The following is a 12,159-nucleotide window of genomic DNA, read 5'->3' on the forward strand; positions in this document are numbered from 1 at the left end:
CAGTCCCTAATATTCTGTCTAAAATCTCTTTTTCAGCTCCTCGGAAAAGAAAGGCATACAGGTTTATAATAACATGAACATGGTGAGTAAATTACAGATTTTGCCTTTTTCCTCTACGGCCAAAAATAGATTCATTATAAACTGAATCAAAGTAGAGTTAATAGTAGTGACCCAAATCTCCGAACAGACGCGACGATATCAAATAACGCAGGCTTAATTTCCAAACTAGTTTCGCATCCCTTAATGTTCATGATCCCTCTCAGTCACCGCGCAAGAGTGACAGCCAATCAGCGGCTCTGTCGCTTAGACCGCACGAGATTTCAGAGAGAGAGAGAGAGAGAGAGAGAGAGAGAGAGAGAGAGAGAGAGAGAGAGAGAGAGAGAGAGAGAGAGGTGATGCTCCGCACAGGGGAGGGGAGAGAGAGACACAGGCAGCCCTGAGTCCACACAGTAGTGTCTTCACAGCGCTCAGAGGATACACATCAAATCCAGGACTACTCTCGACTCCTCGGCACTGAGGTGAGTGGAGGAAATTAACCGCACTTATCTTATTTTTGCGTTTAATTTAACGGCTCTGCATTGAATGTACACGCGCTGCTTGACCCCAACATTTAGACCTTTGCTTATGTCGTAGACTGACTTTCGCGGATGCGCGTGGATGATGGCTGTCAAAATTGACCGGCATACTTTTTTTTTTTTGCAAACTATTAAGCAACATATAACTGTTATGTATCATAGAACAACATTTGTACCGTAGTATTTCTACGTGTTTAATGTTTATCGTATATATTATTTTGCCAGTTTCCTGTTTTTCAGAGCGCGTGAGTTTATACGCCTCGTTATAATAGGCCTATTGCACGCGATAATGTTGTTTACTCTTGTTTTTTAAATGCTTAACTTAATAGTATAATGCAGAAGGTTAATATTATTTATTGGGGAAAGTTCGGGCTACTGTAGTTGTCTGTAAGCTACAACCTACTGTAAAAATGTTACCATCGTTGTTTCCATCCGTCCATTTAACTTGTCAAAATATTAACTTTTTCATAATGTTTTTATGGTTCCAGCTTCATTTTCTGATTAAATTCAAAGTGGTGAAAGGAGCTATGAACGTATGCTGTAATGTGATGGTTTTACTTAACAATTCATCTATTAAACTTAATTTTTCAGTTTTAGTTGGATGACATTTTCTACCGTGTAGCCTAACCTATCGACTGTCCATCTTGTGTGGAGTGGCAGGAAGTAATGTCCTTAGTTAATTTAATTTCAAGGCCTTTATTTCAGAGGTGATAAACAATAATTTTATTTTTTTCTGCAAGTATGTGCAATGTCTCTATATATTTTATCTGAACTTATGTTATAGGTTATATAACAGTCTCTCGGTGTTGTTTGATAAACCATCAGTTAAAACTGAGTTAACTTTAATATTTAATTTTAAAATTGTGATTACCTGATCTGATAAAGTCATGTGTAAGATAAAAAAAATATTGATATCTATTATAATCTTTATTATATATATATATATATATATATATATATATATATATATATATATATATATATATATATATATATATATATATATATATATATTTCACAAAAACAATTTGATTCCTTGTCCAGTAATCATAGATGACTGGAAAAGTAATGGAGTTGTCATGGAAATTCAATGATCAAAAGGTGTGGGAACATGTTCAGACTGTAGCTCAGTTTGAGGCCTTTTATGTCGGGCACCTGTGTAGATTTCTGGCTGAATTAATTAAAGTTATTCTATATTATGTAAATTATTCATAAATTCCAGGACTTCTCAGATTTTATTCTGAGGAAGAACTGCAGTAGTTGCAGACCTTTCTAAAATTGTTGAGATGTTTTTTTTGTGTTTTTTTTTTTTACAAAAGTACAATTTTTTTTTATATTTTTCCAGTCTTTGCGGCAATGCAGTTTTTAATCCACTAAATTGCTGGATTTTACGCAATGTAATATTAGTCAGGCAAATACTAGTTGAACAACTGTGGTCTTCAGTAGATATGGTTGCTCTTAAGGTGTTCTACTCCTACTTTGGTTGGATTTTAAGCCATACATTGTATATGTAACAAACAGTAGACCTCTGAGGTAGGATCATTTTTGATCATTCTAGTGTTAAGATTATTTTTGAAAAATAATGAGGAAACTGGTTGATGGGATTATTCAAGTTGATGTTCGTTAATAGCATAGGCCTTCTGATTTGCAAAGATATGCAAGTTTCAGTTCAGTTCTCCTTTTTTGATGTTAAACATGCGGGTCTTTTGAGAGGTAATGGAAAGCAATGTAGGGGCCTACAACATACAACAGCTTTTTAAAATACAAACGTGTCATTTGAATGTTATTATATTGAGAAATATGTCAGAAAATGTTTGCAATTCTGTTTGGGTTCAGATATAGATTGCCAAATTGTACATAAATAGAGATAATACGGCCATATGACCTTTGACTGGCTGGAATTCTTTGACAACAAGCAACATTACAATTGGTTGGAGAATAAAGTGCATACTAATTGTTGTTTTTATCAGGGCCATTTTAGTTCAATCAGAGAGGCTGTCTGAGAGTTTTTTTATTTATTTATTTAAAAACACAAAGCAATATAAGCATTTTAATGGCAATTGTCATAGACATTTACATTTACATTTATGCATTTGTTGTCATGCTACATTTTCTGACATATTTCTCAATATAATAACATTCAAATGACACGTTTGTATTTTAAAAAGCTGTTGTATGTTGTAGGCCCCTACATTGCTTTCCATTACCTCTCAAAAGACCCATGTTTAACATCAAAAAAGGAGAACTGAACTGAAACTTGCATATCTTTGCATTCAGAAGGCCTATGCTATTAACGAACATCAACTTGAATAATCCCATCAACCAGTTTCCTCATTATTTTTCAAAAATAATCTTAACACTAGAATGATCAAACACAAAGCAATATAAGCATTTTAATGGCAATTGTCATAGACATTTACATTTACATTTACATTTATGCATTTGTTGTCATGCTCATAAGTTGTCATGCTACATTCAAACAAATAGTTTTAAAAGTATGATGTTCTAACAAACAATATAATTTCTTTTTCGATCAAAAGTTTCACACTTTGACAGGCTTAGCCTAATAGTCTGAGAGTTTGGAGTTCTCAGATTGTATGCAAATGTTTCAGTAGGCTCTGTGTGATAATTAAATCAGAGCTATCTGTCACCTGACATGACAATGGCCCAGTAAAAGCTGTGTTTGCTCGCAGGAGATGAAGCAGGATAACATTGATTAGCACTTGCACATGATTAATTTCACCCAAGAGTGATTTATGAACCTCCATCATGCTTTTACCTCAATAATGGAATACCACATAAATATCGCCCAAAATTAAGCACTTTCAGACAATTAAACTGCAAAAAAACTCTACTCGAGAAAAGCACAACTTGAGTTTTAAACCTATTTTTCCAAGATATGGGTAATTTGCTGTTCTGATGTGTAGAACACTCCCAAAATCAATAGAACAGTGTTTATCTACACTCGCTTTAGTCCAATACAAGGCGATTGATTTTCCTTACCAATTCATCGTCCGCTATCTGTTTTCAGTTTCCTTGCTTGTTGTTCTTGTTGTTTGCTAATTCGTTCGGATGGGAGGGCGGACGAATGAAACTGTGTCTCAAGTGAATCTTTAAATGGGCTCACAAAGCAAAATATGTTCTCCAATCTCCGTTTCTGTCTATGATAATAAGTCTGCATCTTCCAGCGGGGTGTTGTTATTTTCTTTCATCCACATGTCCCTATAGGAAATAGCCGTGGTGTATGAAAGCTCTGGACATCCTCCATAGATACTCCACACATCAGTCAGTGTGTAAGATGACAGGGCGGATCACAGAGAGTGCGAGTTGGAGGGAATTTGGGGTGGGGGGGGGGGGGGGGGGGGATAGCACTGATGATGAAAAACAAACTTGAAACGGAATCCGATATGCACAATGAATATTTCTGCCATTCAGGCTGGTGCTTTAGAATAAATAAGGATCGCTGGCTTTCTTTGTGCCGGGTACAGTGTGAAATAAGAATGCTGATGACAGAGACACCATGCTGGCGGTCCTGCCATGGGAAGATGATTTATTTAGTCAGCACTGCTCTGAATGTGACCTGTGACTCTCTCTTCATCTTAATCACAGTGACCCTATGAATTAGGTAAACTTGTGAGAGTGTGTACGGTTCATTTAGAAGGGAAGGGCACTAAACGTTTGCGGTGCCTATGGATCCTTCAGTCATTGACGTTAAGATGAATGCTTAACTTGCAGCTCAGATTTGCTTCCTTTAATCGGAAATCCTCCTTTTGACTTTTGATTCATGCTCCCAGTGACTTGCTCTGTCTCTGCTGATGTGATCTGCTCTGGCTAGTACATGTCGAAGCGGAGTTCTCCACCCATGTTCGCTGAGAAACATGAGTTCGCTGCATACATTTTTTATAGCCACATACAAGACATCTCTAACTGTCTCCAGATGTCCACCATGTTACACCAGGATGGAACATGTCCCACGTGCTTGGAAATTTGCATGTGGCTAATCATCTGGTGGCTGGTGTCTGAAACACAGTCCATTGAACTCTATAGCGCTCTCGGTGTAGCGATGTATCTCCTTCAGCGTAGCCTCTTGTAATACAGTCTAGATTTGCATAACTGAGAAGCTTCCTCCCTTTGGAAGTTGAAACTGTGTCCACAATATGTGGCGGCACCTAATTACTCACCAGAGCTGAGTTGTCAAAAATGGGCTATCTGCGCAGGCAGCATCCAATCATGTAGTCCACTTTCAGGCACAATAATAGGCCTAATGTCATTAATGTTCCTCTCAGTTGTCATGGTTCTTTCAATTGATTGCTTTCTCTTATTATGTGCGAGTCAGTCCAAAATGAGGCAGAATGTATTACAGCTCTCCAATTTTCAAACCTGCCCTGACGTGTGTGATATGAATTACACCAGCACCGAAAATGTCCATTCTGTTGAGGAATCACAGTTGTCTCAAACCTAGATTGGTCAGACAATCTAGCCTGGATATTTTCTGCCGGTGACATCTCGCACACCGAAACTGCGATACTGATATATTTACCCTTGGAAAAACAAACTGTCATACAAGCAGCATGGCCCAAAAGCAAATAGTTATTACCTGGAAGACGACACAGTCAGAATGTGGTCAAGGAAAGGGCACAAGCCCCTAGAGCAAAGTGCAAGAAATACAATCCACATACAGATTACTGTATGGCTGATGTGTTTAATGGTAAATAAGGTACCGTCTGATTCTGGAAAGAATACACTTCTTTTTTTAAAAAAAATTTAATGAAAAATTCAATGCACAAATATCTTGGCTTGTTTTTTATTTTTTTTAATTATGAGTTTATCGGTTATTTTGAAATGCATTGTTATCATTTGATTGGATATTTAATTGCGCATCTGCTCACTTAAAATGAATCTTTAACAAATCTCTAAATGTGTTGTATGTCCATTTTTCATATTCATTCATTTTTGTTTTTTTAAGTTCGTTCAGACAAACTATTGTAGAATTTTAATACAATACAATATTATTCACTTGTAGCACTAAAAGATTGATTTTATTATTTTGTTTTACTTATCTAGACAAACTATTGTAGAATTTGAATATCAGACATTTATTGTTTATTGTCCATAAAATAAAAAAATAATTGGCTTTTCAGGTTTTTTTTTAAAAGGTTGATATTGGATATTGAATTGTGCTTATTAATTTCTCATATATCTTCATTTAGATTACCTTTGCCATCACTTAACACACTTAAAGTTAACCTTTAAAATTACTGTTAAATGCAATCTTTAGCAAATCTCAAAATGTATATCCATTTTTCATATTCATTATAATATACAATATTATTCACTTGTAGCACTAAAAGATTGATTTTATTTAGTTTTACTTATCTAGACAACTAGTGTAGCATTCATATCAGCCATTTATTGTTTAGCATCCATAGCATAAAAATCTTATCATATATTGATAAATCCATGGCCGGCGGAGTTCAGCTTTTCCACCGTTACATAGCTTGGTCCGAAGAAAGAAAGTAAAAAAGAAAAGAAGTCAGTTTAATCAACAGCCTTTAACCTCTGCTCTCTGCTTGCCTTCGGCATATACGATGGCTTTTAATGTGAACAATTTTCCAGTTGCCACTCACTGGGTTTATTTATTTGTGGTCACAGAGCATTGGGATTTTCAATTGTATTGTTGCGCTTGTTAATGTCAATAAATGTCATTATTGATCATTTCTGTTGATATATATATATATGTTTTCTTTCATTGTCGTGTGGGGCCTGAACTGTATCAACAAAGATGCAGAATCAAATGTCAAAATATGTTGTGATTGCAATCACAATGACTTGGTGTGACCTTTTGAAATGGAAGCATTGTTACCTTGATTGTAAAAATCCTGTCTTTAGGACTTGTTCCTCAAAGCAAGGGTTAGAGGCATAAAACAACACAATGAATTACGACCTAGTCAGGAACGGTTCCGTTTAGATACCTTCATGTAAACCACGGCCATAAATTGAAACGTAGTCTGGGGGTTAAACAACCACGTCGCAGTCTGTCTGGAACACAAGTCTCTTGTGTTTACCAAGGTAAAGGTGCCACACTTACAAGATGCTTTGAGTCTGAGGATGAGTTAATGGCATTGTCAAGTTGTAAAAGGGCCTTCGGGGTAGAACACGCGATAAATATCAACTATGATACGGCAAAGAGTGTGTTTGACTTTGACAGCTTCTGCAAACTCTATTAGCAGTGTGCTTGTGATTTGCGTATTTGTCAGTCGTGGAAGTGACAAGTAAACAAGCTTGAATGTAAACGCGCGCGCTCACAACAACCAGACGCGGAGACATTTGCATTGCAATGGGAGCTGCATTCCAGGGCTGAATCACAATGCTGAAGGGAGGCTGCTGTCTCGTAGGCTCCCGCCGAGCTCTTTACACAGGCCGTAAAACTGCTGTTCCCACGGCTTCTCCTCTGCCTCATGAGGGGAACCCTAAACAAACACCCCACAATGCTGTTACGGGATTACAGGGGAACCTTTCCAGCTCCACTGTAAACGTCAGGGCCGCACTGACACAAAGGTTAACTGGTGTTTTGTGCTATCTATTTGAACAGTCTTCACGAATTGACAAGGGAAGGACAAGCTGCGGTCTATCACGCGCTGCTCTCCTGAGCAAATGAATGGATTCTAATGGGGGTTTGAGGCACTTTTGATTTTAGCAGGTTTGGCTAAATTGCTTTAATTCACCACACAGTACGGTCTGCTCCAGGCAATTTGTGCGGCGAAAACACACGCTTTCACCGTCTTTATGGCCGACCAGGAAAAACAGATTCTAAGTCAGTGGCACAACATTGCTTCCAGATCACATTATGGCCTCTCTCGTTACGTAATTAAGAGGACCCATCTGGTACGGGCAGCGCTCCCTGACACTAATTGTGTTGGTGTGCACATGGCCATCCCATTGAGCAAAAAAAGACCTCCAACATTTGAATCCATTATCTCCTACTGTTCAGATTAAGGCGCACATGTTTCCAGGGAGATTATGGTGGAGGGTCGGGGGACGCTTGTGTCTTGTAGGGTCGAGACTTGAGGATTAAGTCTATGGTGTGGTAGCTCTGTCGGTTAAGCACTTCCAGCAATCGAGTCACATGCCGGGAGTATGTTACAATGTGCTGTTATATCAAGTGACTCCTTTATGTGTGTGTGTAGACTAGAGATTAACGTGTTTTGAACGGTAATCATACTTTTCATACTTTTTTACTTAATCAGTTGGGGGTTCTTTAACATTGGGTCTGTTTAGCAAGTCCCTAAAGAATAGCACCCAACCATAGGGTAATGAAATGTTGTGTATTATTTGATTGATTAATAATAATAATAATATTATGGCAAACATTTTCATTTTTTCATTATGATAATAATAATTATTATTTATAAATAAATAATGTGCATTGTATTTTATTATTATGGCAAATAAAAATGGAAAATAAAAAACATAACCAAATAAAATAATGATTATTATAGCTAAATGCTATACATTTGTATTATAACAATAAATATTCTTATTGCAAATAAAAACGGATTATAATAATAATTTAATTCATAAGATGTTATAATTAACAGTATACTGCATGTTGTAGTTTTAGTTTGTTTGCATCATATAGCAGAAATACAATATTTCAAATTTAGTTTGGAATAACGATCATCGGACACTTTAATTCTTAACATTAAAATGATCCATCAGTATCGATCATAAAAACGGTATATCAATCGATCGTGTGCTGTTATATGATACTCCGGTCCTTTTTTGGTTGTATCAGCTGCAAAAACAGCACAGTGTTTATCACTGATTTATTTCACATCTTAGCCTTTTTGCCATCAGGTAAACATGTTGTTGCATTTAAACCTCAAGTGATGTATAAATAGCCTTGGCAAATGTAGGGTAGGTCAGATATGGGAAAAAAAAGTATGTCTAAAATGAATAAATCAATCATCGCTTACAGCCTAGCTAGAGTGTTGCAGGATAAGTGATACCTTAGCATTCGAAAACCCAGCTGTCTAGACAGCCCTTTTCCCCCCAAACAGACAAATCAATAGATATTGATTACCCGCTATGCCCTGGGGAATGACACGGATACGCTGCTTGGCAGGCAAGTGCACCGAACGGACCGAAGAGGAGCTCGAATCTGTTTAAGTGTGCCACCCTGACTGAATTTGTGTTCACCTGATCTCGACTTTGCCTCTCATGCACTGTTGCTCAGTGGTAGGAAAAGAACCGCAATCAAACATGGCACATGTCTCCTACCATTTGTTCGAGCGAGATGAGTACTAGCTGGAGAGTTTTCTCTTGGTGTTTTCACTAAGATGTGATGTAGCCAGAAGCTATATGAGAATTTCTTAGCAGAGGCAGAATAAATAAATAAATAAATCAAAATAACCGATTCGCACAGCTCAGAGAAATCAAACATTTATGCTATCGCTATCATAAGGCGCTATATCATGTACCTTGGCTATGCAAACAAGAATGACCTATTTAAAAACCGTGGCGTCTAGTCTTTCTAGTTAGTGGCTGGTGGTCCGGTGCCTTATTCATTTTAATAGAGAGCCCGGAGACAGTATGTGGCATTAGCCGGCTCTGTTTCTCTCTGCTCTGCTGGTCTGTGTTCCTGCAGCAAGACTTGTTACCTGTCGCCTCCCTTCTCGCTGCCCGTGGCTGACATTCTCCTTCTCTCACTCCTAATTGCCCCTGTGGGACTTATCAGGGCTGCTGTGGCTGTCTGCAGTGTGGCAGAGCTTTCAGCGAGGGCCGCGCTTGGGGCCCCGCCTCTCTCTCTTTCTCTCTGGCACTTCCTGCCGCCTGACTGACTCCCCGCGTCCTCCACAGGTGTCGCCGGTCTTCCTCTTCCTCCCTCACCTGTCAGCCCCCACCTCGCTTGTGTTCCCAAAGGGCCTCTGAGGGTACTGTGTCTTTGAAAGAAGAAATAAAAACAAAACCACAAAAAAAAAAAAAATAGGACATCTGATGTCTCAAGGTCAGACTGCATGGTAAATTGCCTGATCTGAAAATAACAGCAGATAACGTTCAGGCAGACGCGAGTGAGGTGCCATTGAGGTTAATTTGTTTTGTCTGTGTTTTGGATAGCAGACAACTGTGACACAGTTTATGGCAGGCACCCGGAGAGTTAATTACTTTATCGTTGCATTAATTGAAACATAAATAAAATTTAAACATGCTAGTGTAACAGAGTCATGTGGGCTGATTTCTCAGAAAAGTTGACCTGGTAGCATCTGGTTGTTTGAGGTTTCACACCAATTTGATGAAAAATCATCATTATTTTTGCAGTTTGATTTAGAGATGCTAGTGAAACCAAAATTACACACTGCAGCTTTAAGGTAATTGTGAAGTTTGCCAAAATGCTGTTTCTATTATAATGTTGGTCCCACTTTATAGTTTAGGGTCCAATTCTCACAATTAAATAACTAACTATGAACCATGACCTTTGACTCGATAAACTCCTTATTTCTGCTTATTAATAGTTAGTTGTTAATAGTCTGCTTATTAATAGTTATTAATAGGTAGTTGTTAAGTTTAGGTATTGGGTGGGATTGAGGGATGTCAAATATGGTCATGCAGAATAAGGCATTAAGATGTACTTTATGCGTATTTATATACCTTAAAATAAGTCTTAATTTCAACATTTACTCTCACCATGCTGTGCCATGCAGAGCATGCTGGAAATTGAAAGTTCTATATTTACATTATTAAATTTAAATACATTAATATTTTTATATTTTCAAATATCTTTGTCTTTTTACAGAAGAAAGAAAGTCATACAGGTTGAGGTTAATATGCATGCGTACTATCATCCTCTAGTAACACTTTTACATTATGGCAATGGCAGGTTTAAGGACATGCAACAAACACGAAAACGAAATATTATTTATGATCATTTGTATTTTATTTTAGCTAGGTTGAAGAGGTTGGAGTCATAAAAATGTATTTTGTTCTATTTTAAGTTTTCTCAGTAATGTTATTTATTTTATTTTTTATTTCAGTTAACAATTTTTTATGTTGCGTTTGTCTCTTTTTTTTTAATTATGTAAAAATGATGTTTAATTTATGTAAATTATGACAGATTTTTTCTTTTTTGTGTGTATTATTCTTTTAAGGTACTCAATCATGACTTTCACAGTATAAGTCTGATATAAAGAGTCTATAGTGTTGTGGATCCGCATCTATCAAATGACACAACGGTGTGCCTGTAAAACGAAGTGCTATGTGAAACATTATGTGAAACCATAATGTCCCATTGTGTTCTCTTAGGTTTGTGCTTATATTTAAAGACAGCAGGGGGATTTTCATCCTTCACTATCCATCTCCCTCCCAGCAGGATGGACTTGTAAATGAACGAGCAGACATTTTGTGCTGGAAACTGTGTCTGTTCACTCTGACACACCATGTAACAAAACCGCTTTAGATCCAGCTGAGTTCCCCCGGCAGGACTGTGTCAAGGGATTTGCCAGGTCACAGAGCCGAGCAAAATGGCTGCCTGAGTTTGACTAATGTGCTCCAGGAGCCCGCTCTCTTTGCCCAGGAGTTTTGGGTGGCTGAAATTCATTAAAGAGCAGCATCCATAAACTACAATCGTTGGACATAAGGACCCACGTATCCCATTTTGCTTTCCAGTTTGTACTGAAATGCACACATGGAATCATACACACACACTTATGTTTATACATACGTGGAGCCCCATGATCATTTCTAGCTCATTGACTTTGACAGTAAATCAATATCCTGTGCTATCTATTGTTACCTAATTCAATTAGGCCAATTCATAAAGCAGAACATAATGGAGCTAATGGAAAGTGCTATTAGGGGAATAGCCGCACCATTTAAGTCATGCATGGAACTACGAAAGTCAATTCGGCATCGCAATTGTGCATTTCCATCTGAATCGCTGGCCCTCAACCGCCGCTCTTCCCGGATGAAGGGCGATGTTGACCTGATGCATTTTTACACTGATGGAGAGAGGTGCGCCAATGTCGCAAGCAATATTGTAAATCAAAAAAACCAGAGGTACTTAAATGCGATTCATTGAGAGGCCCACGTCTCCCCTTCACCACTTTGCGCAATCACATTTGCAATCTGCTTGATAAAGTGCGAGAGGGAGCGAGGGCAGGCGTTCAGTCGCAGACAAAGCCACAGATTGATGTGGAAACAGGAAACGTGCTGATTGCTGATTATTATGTGGTGGCAGGAAGCTTTTGTCTCTCAGACTGTCATTCCAGCAGGTCAGTTCAGAGCCAGCAGGCTATTGTGACCATGCATGCTGATAAAACCCAACACACATTGGTTGTTGGATTTATTTATTTATTTTTTTTGGGTGAAGAAACTGAATTCAATAGCGCTGTGAGTGTTTAGATCTTTAAAGCAGGGCATTTAGAGACCATGCGTATTGATTCATTGATTACAGATTTGTGAGAGCTTGCCCATTGGCCTGCTTTGCAGTATTTTAAGAGTCGGAGGTTAATGGCTAGGTGTGGGAAAAAAAGCCTTTCTGCCTTTTATCATGATGGCTGCAGCACTTTGAATGGCCTTTGGTTTTATG

General features: G+C 37.9%; 1 protein-coding gene across 1 annotated transcript in view; it reads left to right on the plus strand.

Annotated features, from left to right (window-relative positions):
* Window positions 1-417: 417 nt before the first annotated feature.
* cdh6 (cadherin 6) overlaps window positions 418-12,159 on the plus strand; it is a 34,938-nt gene continuing 23,196 nt past the window's right edge. Inside the window, exon 1 of the mRNA XM_079819215.1 lies at window positions 418-518. The gene's annotated coding sequence lies outside the window, so the exon portion shown is untranslated. The remainder of the gene's footprint in view (window positions 519-12,159) is intronic.

This window comes from Gobio gobio (genome assembly GCF_949357685.1).
Source record: "Gobio gobio genome assembly, chromosome: 6".
Taxonomy (NCBI): Eukaryota; Metazoa; Chordata; class Actinopteri; order Cypriniformes; family Gobionidae; genus Gobio; species Gobio gobio.